The 12,444-nt window shown below is 41.2% G+C and overlaps 1 long non-coding RNA gene and 2 other non-coding genes across 3 annotated transcripts; all 3 read left to right on the top strand.

Moving 5' to 3' along the window:
• The first annotated feature begins 603 nt into the window (after positions 1–603).
• On the top strand, positions 604–4,508 carry LOC146990255 (uncharacterized). The gene is made up of 5 exons (XR_015035646.1): positions 604–726; positions 1,127–1,213; positions 2,016–2,098; positions 3,457–3,590; positions 4,199–4,508. It is a non-coding gene; the product is annotated as an uncharacterized LOC146990255 (long non-coding RNA).
• LOC146990257 (small nucleolar RNA SNORD67) lies at positions 1,304–1,418 on the top strand. The gene has a single exon (XR_015035671.1). It is a non-coding gene; the product is annotated as a small nucleolar RNA SNORD67 (small nucleolar RNA).
• Positions 3,237–3,350, top strand: LOC146990256 (small nucleolar RNA SNORD67). Its single transcript, XR_015035672.1, has one exon. It is a non-coding gene; the product is annotated as a small nucleolar RNA SNORD67 (small nucleolar RNA).
• Positions 4,509–12,444: the final 7,936 nt, after the last annotated feature.

Here is a 12,444-nt window from a genome sequence, read left to right as displayed (position 1 = left end):
AAAGTGACTTCAAGGTCCAGCCCCTGAGCGAGCGCAACCCGTACTTCACACTCCACTGTAACCTGGGAGAAGTGGACTGACCTTAAACACAAGAGACTCACGGATTCTATTCACACAGAGGGAGAGGAGATGAAATGTGAAAAGCAGATGACGATTAAGATAATTTTGTATGATCAATACCAACCATAATTGGAAAATATGTCAGTATAGGCTACTAAACACGCACAGATGGCATCAGTAAACTGGGATCACGGAGAATCCCATTTTATAAAAGATACAGAACCACTGAGAACCAGTGGATTCATTAGAGCGGGCAATATGTAGACATGACCATCTAATAACCTGCCAGAATATAACATCCAGGATTTAACGTTTAAGAGAATATACAATTATAATATCAACATTTACTTTGTATTCTCCAGACATAACATAATGACAGTGAGTGAAAAACTCTCAAGTAAAGCTGTTTAAAATAATACATTTAAACACCAATAATTGTGGAGAGACACGTGACAAGTATGCAACTTGTCATTGGTGGGGGGTGGAATCCACTGTCCAATAAACGTACACTATCCTGGCATTTCAGCCAATTGGCGATCATCCTTGCCCCACGCGCTTCTTCAAAACCAGAAGTCAGCCAAAGAGGACGCATCCACCGAGATAAGAACAGCAAGAAATAAAAGAAAGGATGGACAAAGAAGAGACCTGGAGAGCTATTTCTTTTCAGTAAGTCTGCATCGTGTGCTTTGACGTTACCCTTTATGTTTTAGAAAGAACTCTCTGACAATACTAGAAAAAAATGAAGCCAATTTGCGATGCTAACAAAGCTAACAAGCTAACAGGAAACTGCTAACTCGGCTAGAGCTCTTTGTTATGTTAGCCCAGTATTTACAACGAAGTCATTTTTCGTTTCGTAACTTTGAAAAACAAACCACTAGCAGCCGGTCACTCCGGTTTCTTTCAGTGTCACGGAGGCCAGTTCATGGGCTGGTGTGAATCCGAGAGCCAGACGGGCCACGTTGTGTGCACATGGCCACTGCTAAGCTCGCTGGTTTGTCAGGTTGGTCATCGCACACAGCTGGTGTGTTAATGGTGTTAACCCTGTAACCAACTCCTCTCATTGCAGCGATCTGAGAGAGAGACCCCGGATTAGCGGTCATGGCGGATGACGCAGCTTGAGAACCAACCTGCGGACCAAACATGTGGAGGAAAGGTAAATACAAACTAAAAATGTTTGTCAGTGTCTAACGTTATACACATCTGAGAAGTCGTCATTGCAGGAAAACGACTGAGGGGGGGCGGCGGTGGGAGTGATGAGTTGCACTAATCAGTCGGGGTGTCTGTTGCAGTGGCGACAGCACCCCGATCTGACCCAACCTGAGGACACAAGACTGTGCACAGGGGCCATCTGACCCAAGCCACCTCCCCCCTTGCTACAAGTTTCTGCTCTGCAGTTTACGTTAGCTGTACCCAATACACTGCAAAACGAAACGCATACAGTCTAATTGAAGAAATCCTCCCTTCATAGCTGTGTGAACGTTACTGTTATGTTGCTCGGGTTTTAACTGTATCTTTGCGTGTTTCGTTCACCCAATTAATGTCAAGAAGGATGGGCTAAATGACAGTTTGCAATGAAGTGTGTTGCACGAAGCAAATTATAGAACATGACTTTCAAAAAGAAAGATCACTGGCTTACTGTTGTATTAGTTTTAATCAGATGAGCGCAATCTGACAATTTGAGATGAGTTTGTTGGCTAATGGTATTGAATAAAGTTGCAAATTTGCAACTGCATGCTGCTTGTTTGTGCTGTTATCAGTACATGACCATGGCCTGGTGCTAATATAACCGTGTGTATATATCAAAATGGGAAAACTGTTCTTCTTCAAGCAGCACCATGTTATATTTTGAATGAAACACCATAATTGTTTTGTTATTCAGGCATGGCATTCTTCTTTTCCGAACATGTATTAATACAGCCTATTTTGTTTCTTCTGCTTTTGTGTGCAAGGACAAGGACACTGTGGTGGAGTTTCCTCTCTCCCTCCCTCAAGCAGAGCTATACTGACCTGGAGGCCAGATCTTTCATCATTTCTCAAGGTTTGTTTTTTAGTGTGCTATCAAACTCTGAGAATGATCTCTTTTGTGTTTACCAAAGGGATTTATTAATTTTCTTATTGGTTGCACTCGCATGCTTTGATGAATCTCCCAGAATCACTTTTGGTTATTTATGGAAAACTTCTAGTTTAAAGAGCTGATCAACTGAACATTAGTATAATATATGCTATCGGTGTTTAACATGCCATGTGTGAGAAAGATCCAGTTGATTTGACAAATGTCATGTCTATCTTCACATGTAATGCACTGATTCATTCAGTCTTGTGCCTTGTACTGGAAAATTATCATGGCGGTCCATACATCTGCTCTGATCAGCTTTAAGATGAATCAGTTAAAGGGATAGTAGCTTTTTTTTTAAAGTGGGGTTTAAGCACTGTATGCTGCAAATCTCTGGGCGGGCTATGTGCTGGCGTTGCTAACAGGAGGAGTGCAGAGAGTCTTCTACTGCAATTAAAGTACTTGGGGGGGCTATTTGTAGATCATACAACCCCACTTTTTAAAAAAAAAATGCTATTATCCCTTTAAGCTCAATTACTCTCAGTGTACCTGGGAGTTTTAATTTTTAAAGAGATAGTTCAACATTTTGGAAAATTGGCCCATTGCCATAATCCCTGTAGGTTCGTTACCTTTAATTGTCGGTGCAAGCTATTTTTAGAACAGCAGATCAGAGTCGCGAGCTGCTCAGAGCTACGCTACGAAGGCTAATGGGATTTCTTGGTTTCCCTCATCAATCTCATCAAATACACAATCCAACAACTCCAAAACACTCTCGTGGACAAGTTGTGACCTGCACATTCACCACGCTTTGAGATGGTAACGGAACGTTACGAGCCCAAAACTGCTGTTGTGCGTTCCCGTTGGGGGCAGTTTTTCAGCAAGCAGTCTCTGCATTTGCCTCAAACAACTCCATCTGACATTACATTATTATCTCATAGTGTGGTGACTGTGCAGGTCACAACTTGTCCACGAGAGCGTTTTGGAGTTTTTATATGATGAGGGAAACAAGAAATCCCATTAGCTCACGACTCTGCTCCACCATTCTAAAAATAGCTTGCACCAACAATTAAAGGTTACAAACCTACTCCTAAAACTTTCCCTATGTATTTGTGAGCCACTGGGGTGTGACGGTGATGAGTTGCACTTTAAGTCGGGTTGCTGATTGCAGTGGCACAGCAGACCTGTCCTGACAACCTGTGATGACATCCCATTGTGCACAGGGGCCATCTGAGTCACTCCCCAAAATCTGACAGGGAGAAAGTGGGGCAGTGCTTAAAGGTTTTCTTTTGTCATATCCTGACCTACTATTCTTTGCTTTTTGTTCTGCTCTCTTCCTTTCCCAGCCTGAAAATGGGTGACTTCAAAGATGCGGTTAGGAAAGACGTTCAAGCCGTTGTGAACAAAATGTATCCTGCCAGCAAAAGTTTTCCCTTCACATTGGATGGAATAAAGTCAACAAACTGGCATCTCAGCGCTGGTGAGGACATACAGTTCAATTCACTTAACTTTGATGTAGTTTCTCTTGCCAACTTGTCCTCTCTTGTGAATTGTCTTTTTAAAAGTTCAGTTAAAAGGCACAAAATAAAGATGAGACATGCAGAAACAATGGCTGAACTTGCCAAATATTACATTGTTTAGAGTTGGACAGCAGTGGATTTTGATGCATAAGACTGATTGTTGCAGTTATTGGCTGCATAATCTGATTTTATTCAGATGAATCACATTCCAGTGCTTGATGCTCAGAGCGCTCTTGGTAACAGTACCATACAATGTGAAACAGTTTTTGCTGATGCACTGTCAGCACCTACATTTGTTCCTTTTGTGTTAATAACTGGGAAGCAGGTGAATAATTCATGGACTTGCACCATGAGCAGGCAGTGGCTTTGTTGGTCAATAACCCAGTTAAAACTTTGGCCACTTGATAGTTGGCTTCTTTGGGGAAAGGAAAACCTGCCCACAACAGCATTTTCTGTATTGTTTCCTTTTTCTTTTTGTCCTTATTAGCTCCTTAACTTAATCATAGTCTGCTTTTGAGTTTCTTTGTCCTCCTTCTGTCTCCCTCACCACCTCCTTTTGTCCCTGCAGGTATACTTGCACCCAGAAAACTGAACCAGCCCTGCAGCAGCAGCCACTGGTGGCGCAGCCAAAGTTCAGCCTGAACCTCCACCTGCTGTACTGACCTCCTGTCCTCGGCTGAATAGCTAGCTGCTCTCCAATGTTTGTTTATTTTTTTTAAGGAAGAGCAGGACTTAATGAAGATATAATGGATCATGCAAATGGGTTTCAGAAACCAAATATTGCCTTAAAGGGGAATATCTGTTTTTTACAATCTGGACCTTATTTCTAGCATAAAATACATATCATTTACTCACCCAGATAACTTTGGTGTCATTACGAGTCCTTCCAACGAAATTAGAGCCAGCCGAGAGCCGCGTGTATCCATATAATGCGAGTCTACAGGGCAGCGCAATGCAGTCTCTAAATAACACATTATCTGCCGTGAAACTCATTTCACCAATATTTTGTAATACGCTAGTGCTATTCCCCTCTGAGTCCGGGGTTACCTATTATACCTGTACATCGGGGTCTGTAGGTTGACCTACTAATGGCGCTTTTCTACTAGCACGGCATGGCACGGCTCTACCCGTTGCTTTTTTTTTTGCTTTTCCACTAGCCCTAGTACCTGGTACCAGGTACTGTTTTTTTTTGTTATGTTTTTTTTAGTACTGCCTCAGCCCTGTTAAAGCAGAAGTAAGCGGATTATTTGTGTTAATATAAGTCTTAAATAGTTATATCTTCTGACAGCAATCACTTATATAGAGTGTTTGGTCCGAAACACGGGTCTGTCAGTCACTCTGTAGGATACAAGGAAAGTTTTCTCCTCGGCTTACAGCAACCTTTATCCAATGAGGAGAGAGAACGGCATAAAGGGGCGGTCCTGCGGCTGAACTCGGCTGTAAAAAAGCATTTTTACCGAGCCGTGACTGTGTAGTGGAAAAGCGCCATAACCTTTGACCTGGATGATATCGTCTCAGAGCGTTGCGTGGCTCATTCTGATAATAATGATTCCACTCTGGCATTCGGGTTCCTTTTTGGGTTATCTAGCCAGAGTAAGTCTAGGTTGCGGTCCTTGCGGAGAGGAAGCCTGTGGAAGCTGAACTTCGTCCAGCTGGTCATTTTGTACTATTATTCGAAAACACGCAGACACAAATGATATGATCCAGGTCAGAGGTTAGTAGGTCAACCTACAGACCCTGGATGTTAATGGGTAACCCCAGACTCAAAGGGAAATAGCACTAGCGTATCATGACAAAATATTGGTGAAATGAATGAGTTTCGCAGCAGATAATGTGTTATAGAGGCTGCATTCCGCTGACCTGTAGACTCGCATTATGGATATACGCGGCTCTTGGCTGGATCTAATTTCAGTAAATGATTGTATTTTATTCTAGAAATAAGGTCCAGATTGTAAAAAACGGAAATTCCACTTTTAACAGATGATTTTCAGTGTAACAAATCACTGCTTTTATTTAACATCAGATTGTGTTTTTGGCAAATGACAAGCAGTGATTCCAGGAGGGAGCACCTAATGTCAGAATTATCATCAGATGTTTTTTTGTCTCCCTCGTCATTCGTCAATGGCTTGCTCTGTCTGCTCATCACCGTGACCCACATCCTGCCTCTGTTAATGGCAGTCACAGCTCATATTCTGTTTGGGGAACCTCAAAGCCAGCAGGCAGGTTTACACAAATGCACATATTTCCTTTTGATCCATTCGATGTATTTTTTGTGTGTGTGTGTTCAACATGGAAAAATCCATGTTTCTTTTAATAAAAGAGTTGAAACAAATGAAGGAAATTGATATCAGCATAGTCATTTATGCATAAATTACTGTTGCAGCTATTGTTCAATACTGAGAAATCATACCATTCCTGCTCTGTCTGTGGCACTATAATAGACCCATTTGTTCTCTTTAACTGTCCAGATGGACATGGTGTTGGACTGAGTTGCATGTCAGAAATTATCATTATCAACCACTACATGAACAGTGAGGATTACTGTGTGCCAAGGGAATTCCAGTTTCGCTAATTTACAACAAAATTTTACCAGCTGTCATTGAACTTACCACAATTTGGAAACTAGACAAATTTGGTCTTCTCCTAAACTTTTAACCCAAGGTGTATTTCTGACACTGTCGTCATGGCATCCAACTTTCCAGTAAACCCTTGACTTGAGCAGTTTTGCAGCGGTGACTGGAAGGGGTTCGCGGTGTCGGTGGGTTCCTCTGAAGGTATTGCAGCTTTCTTGCATCATCAGAGGCCATAACGCATCATAAATATCTGCAATATTTTCAGAGGTTTTGTCAGACAGCAGCGGCTTCTCACACTCCATAATGTGCATTTTTGGTTGGAGCCAGATCTGGGCAACATGATATAAAATCTATACGATTGTCTTCAAAGTAATATTGAAGGAAGCAGCATCTGGCTATAAATCAGAAATGACATAACAGGTCTGTTTATACTTTTCAAAATTGAATTTCAATTTTCTTCTTTTGAAGCAGTAATTGGAAAATTAGAACCACTTTTTATTAAATGGAACAAGACAAGATCAATAGTAACAACTGTCAAATACGATTACATTTTATATGGATTTTCCAGCTTTCTCACAAGGTCAGTTCTCTAGACTTTATTGAACTGTTAGTGATTAGTTAGTGACTAGATCTTTGCTGCTTGACATGTAGTGATGAAGACTTGTTAGTAAGAAGGACATTTGATAGCCTATATTATTCTGACTTTTATTTTACGTGCAAACTGGTAACAGTCACACCTTTGATATAGTCCAGAGGTCTGCAGCACAGGTCTAAAGGCTTCAACATACAGTATTTGGACTCAATTCAGGTCACAGTCAGAGCAGCGGGAGTCTGTGCTTCTGGAGACCTTATCTGATGGTTGTTAATGAAATGCTGCCTCCAGTAGAGGAGAGCTCTCAAACCTGTGAAGAGAACAGTTGTGGGGTGTGAAATGACGACACGCCGTCCTCCATGCGCCTCCACTCTCTGCTGTACATCATGTCTTTAACCACCAGGTGGCAGTTGAACATCAGTGTTCTCCAGCCTGTGGACAGCTGCCTGTGCCTTACTGCTGTCTCAGTCTCATGTGAATTAAGCAAACTCATTTCAAATGATTTTTTTTTTCTACAGAAACCTATAACGTCTGAAGGCTCCAGTCGAACATGTGCAGCTCCTGCAGGAGGAAAAACAAGGTGGCTAATGCAACAGCTGGGATGAAAACCTCTGTCTTGCAAACATGTTCCCACAGAATCTTTTTAATTTGATGTTTTTTCCCACACTTTAAGATTGTAAAGATATTTTATGACCAAATTGAAAGCTATTTTTGCTTTAGGATATCTTGGAATCTGGATGGAAACAAAGGTCCATCATAAAGTGTGACACATGCTCTGAGACCTGTGTAAGATTCTAGTGAAGCCTTGTTTCAGCACTTTGAATCAGTTCAAACTTCAATATAACATTATGGTTTAATGCATGTGTCTTTATTTTCTCAAGCTTCAGAGGTGTGTGTTCAATCTAAGCAGAACTAAAATCATCTACATTTTTCCATCAGTTAGGACAAAGTCTGGAGGAACAGGAGCATTTCTTTAATTTATATGCAGTGATACATACAACAGTGAAGAATATTGTTCATAACAGATTGCCACCTATTCTGAATACCAGTGTCACACATCTAGTTTGACAACATGTCCAAAATGTAGTTCTTAAATGATCGTCTTCAGCTCAAAAATGTACCACCTTTCTCCTGTTTCCATTGGCTCTTCCCAGCCAGTACAGATACACCCACTTAGTTCTGTGTGCGATACATGAGCCTCTATGTGTGGTTAATTTAATGGCGAGGTGACAGCTGTGCCTGGAGACATGAGCAACATTTTCTTTGACCTCAAAGGCCTGAGTGCTGTTGAAGAGCCACAGTTCTCCCTAAAGTTTCTCATGAAAGGTGAAACTCCAGTGTCAAATTAAAACATCTACAGTATAACAGTGTAGATGATTTCATTATTTAGTTTTATTAATATTTTGTATCTGACAGCCACACTGATTAACAACCGCATTCTGCAAAAAGTAAAAGTGAAGGGCACTCAGTGACTTCACTTGATGCAGAGCAAGAGACAAATCAATTATTCATCTCCTTAATTGTGAACTGACAGCAGATTTTCGTTTCAGAGCACCACCTCAAAGGTTGCAGCATAGTCTTGGTTATGGCGAACGGCTGTCATTAACTTTATTAGAGATCTCGCTGCACCGTGGGAGTCATTTCAAGCTCCAGCTCATGTCAATCCAGTTGTTGCATCCTCTTTTTTTTTTCTCACTCCCACCCAATCCCATCAACATCAGCAGAGCTGTCTGTCAGGCTGTGTCACAGAGCCGAGCGGTGGCCTCCATCTGGGCAATTTTCCCATCAGGCCGAGTCAGACTGTACTATAGTCTGTATAGTCTGACATCACCGCTATAGCAACCGGAGCAGGCTGAGGCTGCACAGTGTGAGCGCGCTGGCAGGAGGTGGTGGTTATGTTGGCCATGGAGGAGTGTTTGGTTCAAAGATGTTTCTTTGTCCTTCTAGTCTCTTGTATGGAGTGAATTTTTGGGGCTGTGATGTGCTGTATGGTCTGTACACTGTGTTATCTTTCAGCCCTGTTCTCCCTCTGGCTGTCTGAGGGATACAGTCCTCCCCTCTCCCCTCCTTCTGCTCTTTACCTTTTCTTCTTCTTCTTCTTCTTTCTTAAAATTATTATAACCAAATGGAGGTTCTGTTTGTTTCGTTTTGATACTGTTCACCTTACTTACTCTCTTCGAGTGTAATTTTCCTACAAATTTTGTTCTGTTACTGCAATTTTTCTTCTTGTAAATAGGGTAGGCATTAATAAGCTTTGCTTCTGCCTTGCCCTTTCGCCCATATTGATTATGAAATTTTGACTTGTTTGTGTATGTTAATGTTTTGTGGAATGGACGAATAAATCAATCAATCAATCAATTCTTCTTCTTGCTCTCCGCTGCAGTTGAGACAAAATGTTCTCATTCACTTTGCAGCGTGTTGGATGGAGCAACAAACAAATGGTGTGGAGTTATCATCATCTTGTTCTCAGATCTGTCCGTGTCCACAGACATCATCAACTTAATGGACTGAATTGCATTTTATTGCTGGGCAAAGTTTCGATATGGTATTAAAATGAAATGAAACAGGGGAAGAAAATACTATGTACATGGAAGTAAAGAAATGTTAAGTTATTTTGTATTGAAATAAATCAATAAAAACATAAGCACTGAGCCGAAACTGCAAACCATTTTCCTTGCCCAACAGTTTCCATATGCAAATTATGTATGTTGTTAAAACCCAAATTTAATAAGATTAAGATAAATGATTTATTGATTATCAAAATTGATATTTTTTCTGTCAATCAACTAAGTGATCTCAGCACTAATAGTTTTGGGACAAGATTTAGTAATTTGCCTGGAGAGGAGATTACAAATCATGAGGTCAACCAGGAGGAAATGTGCATTATGAATACTCAAAGGACGTTTTTTTTGTCCACATGAGCAGGGCCATTGCTAGGAATTCTGGGCCCCCTGAAAGAATACTAAAGTGGGCCCCTGCCCCCTGACTTTTCCACTTTTTTTCTTAGACTTCGTATGTATTATCATTTTTTAATTATGCTAATGCAGCATTACTATGAATACTAGTCAGGGTCTTATGCAGAATAATTAAGTCATACAAAGATTAGACTGGGGTTTTTTGTGGGCCCTACTGGGCGCTGGGCCCCTAGAATTATCGCCACCTTTCTCCCCTATACAACGGTCCTGCACATCAGGATGTCCTCTTCAGCCTGCTATTATTAAAACAACATATCTTTTGTTTACATAGATCAGTGGTTCTCAAACTTTTAAGGCCGTGCACCCCCTTCTACTTCTTGATATAGCTGATCCACTCCAATGCTCGACACACTGAAAAAAGCATAGTCTAATTATAGTTCTGCATTCTTGCATATTAATGTTTACAAATTAGTTTTCTTGAATTTTACTATTTACACTGTGAAAACCCCAACTGAAATAATGCATGGGTTATTTATTTATCCATTTATTACTAAAAATCCAACACCATATGGCCACCATTACCTTTTTCATGTCATAAACTCCCTAGCGGCAGCTTGCGCACCACAGTTTTTATTTTATTTATTTATTCATTTATTTTATTCAGAGGACAGTGCACATTAATGAACATTTCTGCAAATGTGCCAATGTTAGCCAAAGGCTAATTTACTGCTGTTTGTTTATTAAATTGTTTGGGAATCCCTTACATAGATCATCTAATCCCCCAAAAAAGAGCAGATAAAACATTAGACAGCCATTTAGGCATGTAATAGACATTTTTAATTGTTACATTATGTGCAAACTGGACTATCTTCAGAAAATCAGGTTGATCCAAACTCTGAATGTCCTGATTTAAACCCACATGTTCCATAGGGATCAATTACCCTGAAGGACCATAAACCAGCTATGAAAGAGCAGCAAGCAGGCCTCCCAATTAATAACATAGCGTGCTAAACCATATGAAGCTAGGAGCTCAACACAACACAGAGCTTCTTTTTCCCCATATGACAGTAAAACATTGTTTCTTTCCATTTTGGCTTTGGAAAATGAAAACAGTGTTTTTGAAGATGACAAAAGCTGAGTTTGACCTTTTGCTTCTGAAATGTGCTGAAGTGGATGAGTCTGTTTTTATCCTTAGTCCTATCTAAAAAGGCTCTGAGGTTTTGTGCCTAATTTGGCTTCTTATTATTTATATTGCAGAGTTGTTCATCTCGCTGCATAGTCCATTTGATGTCATTTAGCAGGTGGAACAACATTCAGACTTGCTTTTACAGGTCCATTGGGGATTTAAAAGTGGGATTTTTTTTTTTTTTTTTTTTCTCTCCGGCTGCGTCTCATCTCGTTTCCCTCTCTGTCCCCGCAGAAAGCTGTGGCTCAGAGCTGTGATTGACAGGAGTGCAGAGAGCGATCATAGAGAACTGACTGACTAGACTTTGTGACCGCAGGCAGCTCTTGTTTTGCTTTTAACTGATCTCAGGGGGGCGGCGTTGAGGAACATCCAGCTGCCCACAGACGTTTCCTGAGCATTGCAGGGGGAAAAAAATATGTCCAGCACCTCAGAGAGTGGAGCAGAGACGGGGCCTCTCTTAAAAGAGATAAATATGTTTGTGCAGCCTGAGGAGGCTGTCCTGTGAGTGTGCGGGTCCGGAGGGAGCTGCACCTTTCATGATGCTCTGAACAGGCTTGTTCAGGTTGCTGTGCAGATGGCGATCAAAGGAAGGTTTCATACCAACAGCTACAGCAGCTTTTCCGCTAACCAGGTCATGTTGAGTTGTTCATCTCTCTAAAATGACCCATCAGGGAAGTTACCACGGCACCCAGCGAGCTGTGCACATGAATGAGTACACACGTTTGGCCAGTAGGAGGCAGCTCAATTAATGAAGATCTATGCAGAAACAATTCCCTGTGTAGTAGTTAGCCTTAACGTGCCTCATCAATTGATAATACATTTTAATAGTTGCATTCAAGATTTACTCCATGGTGTCATATTTTTCATCTTTGTGCAGAGACTTGAGAGAGATCATAAATTCACATTCATTCGTCTTTGTGTTTTTGGTCTCTTAAAAACTCTGCTCTAAACCTACAGCTGCACTCACTCAGACACTCTGACCGGCTGGGACGGCACCTATGGGAGCAAATAGGAATACTGAACCAGGTGATGTGACTCTAGATGACTCTAGATCTCATGCAGTGGCAAAGGATAGTGATAGTGACTGCAGGGAATCAGTGAAATCTGTCCTAACTTTTAATATTTGCGTATTGCCTGAAGTGACTCGCCCAGGAAGTGTTGATTCTCTAGTTTTAAAATGCCAACCTCAAACAGTCATGCACTAATGATGCTCTAAAGCCTACTATATTTTTTTTCCTACATGTTAATGGTCCATCCCAGAACTCTCTGATAGTAACTTGGTGTAGCCCTGAACCTGCCCTGAAGACATAGTGCTCAGAGGATATATTATTACCATTTTTCTTGTTAACACAACGATGTCTGAAGCTCTTGTCGAACCAAGACCTGCTCCTGGCAAGAAACCGAGTGTGGCGACAAAGAAAACTTACCATTAAGTGTCAGTCTTCAGCATTCATCTGTGCAGAGAGAGGGCGTCAATTGTTCTTCCTGAACCCACCGCAAAGATTTCTCCATGTGAGAAGACGTTGAGGAGATGTTCAGAATTCTCTT

Source organism: Trachurus japonicus, chromosome 3 (genome assembly GCF_045865225.1).
Source record: "Trachurus japonicus isolate A0001 chromosome 3, Traja_1.0".
NCBI classification, from domain to species: Eukaryota; Metazoa; Chordata; class Actinopteri; order Carangiformes; family Carangidae; genus Trachurus; species Trachurus japonicus.
This window is presented reverse-complemented; position numbering and strand designations above follow the sequence as displayed.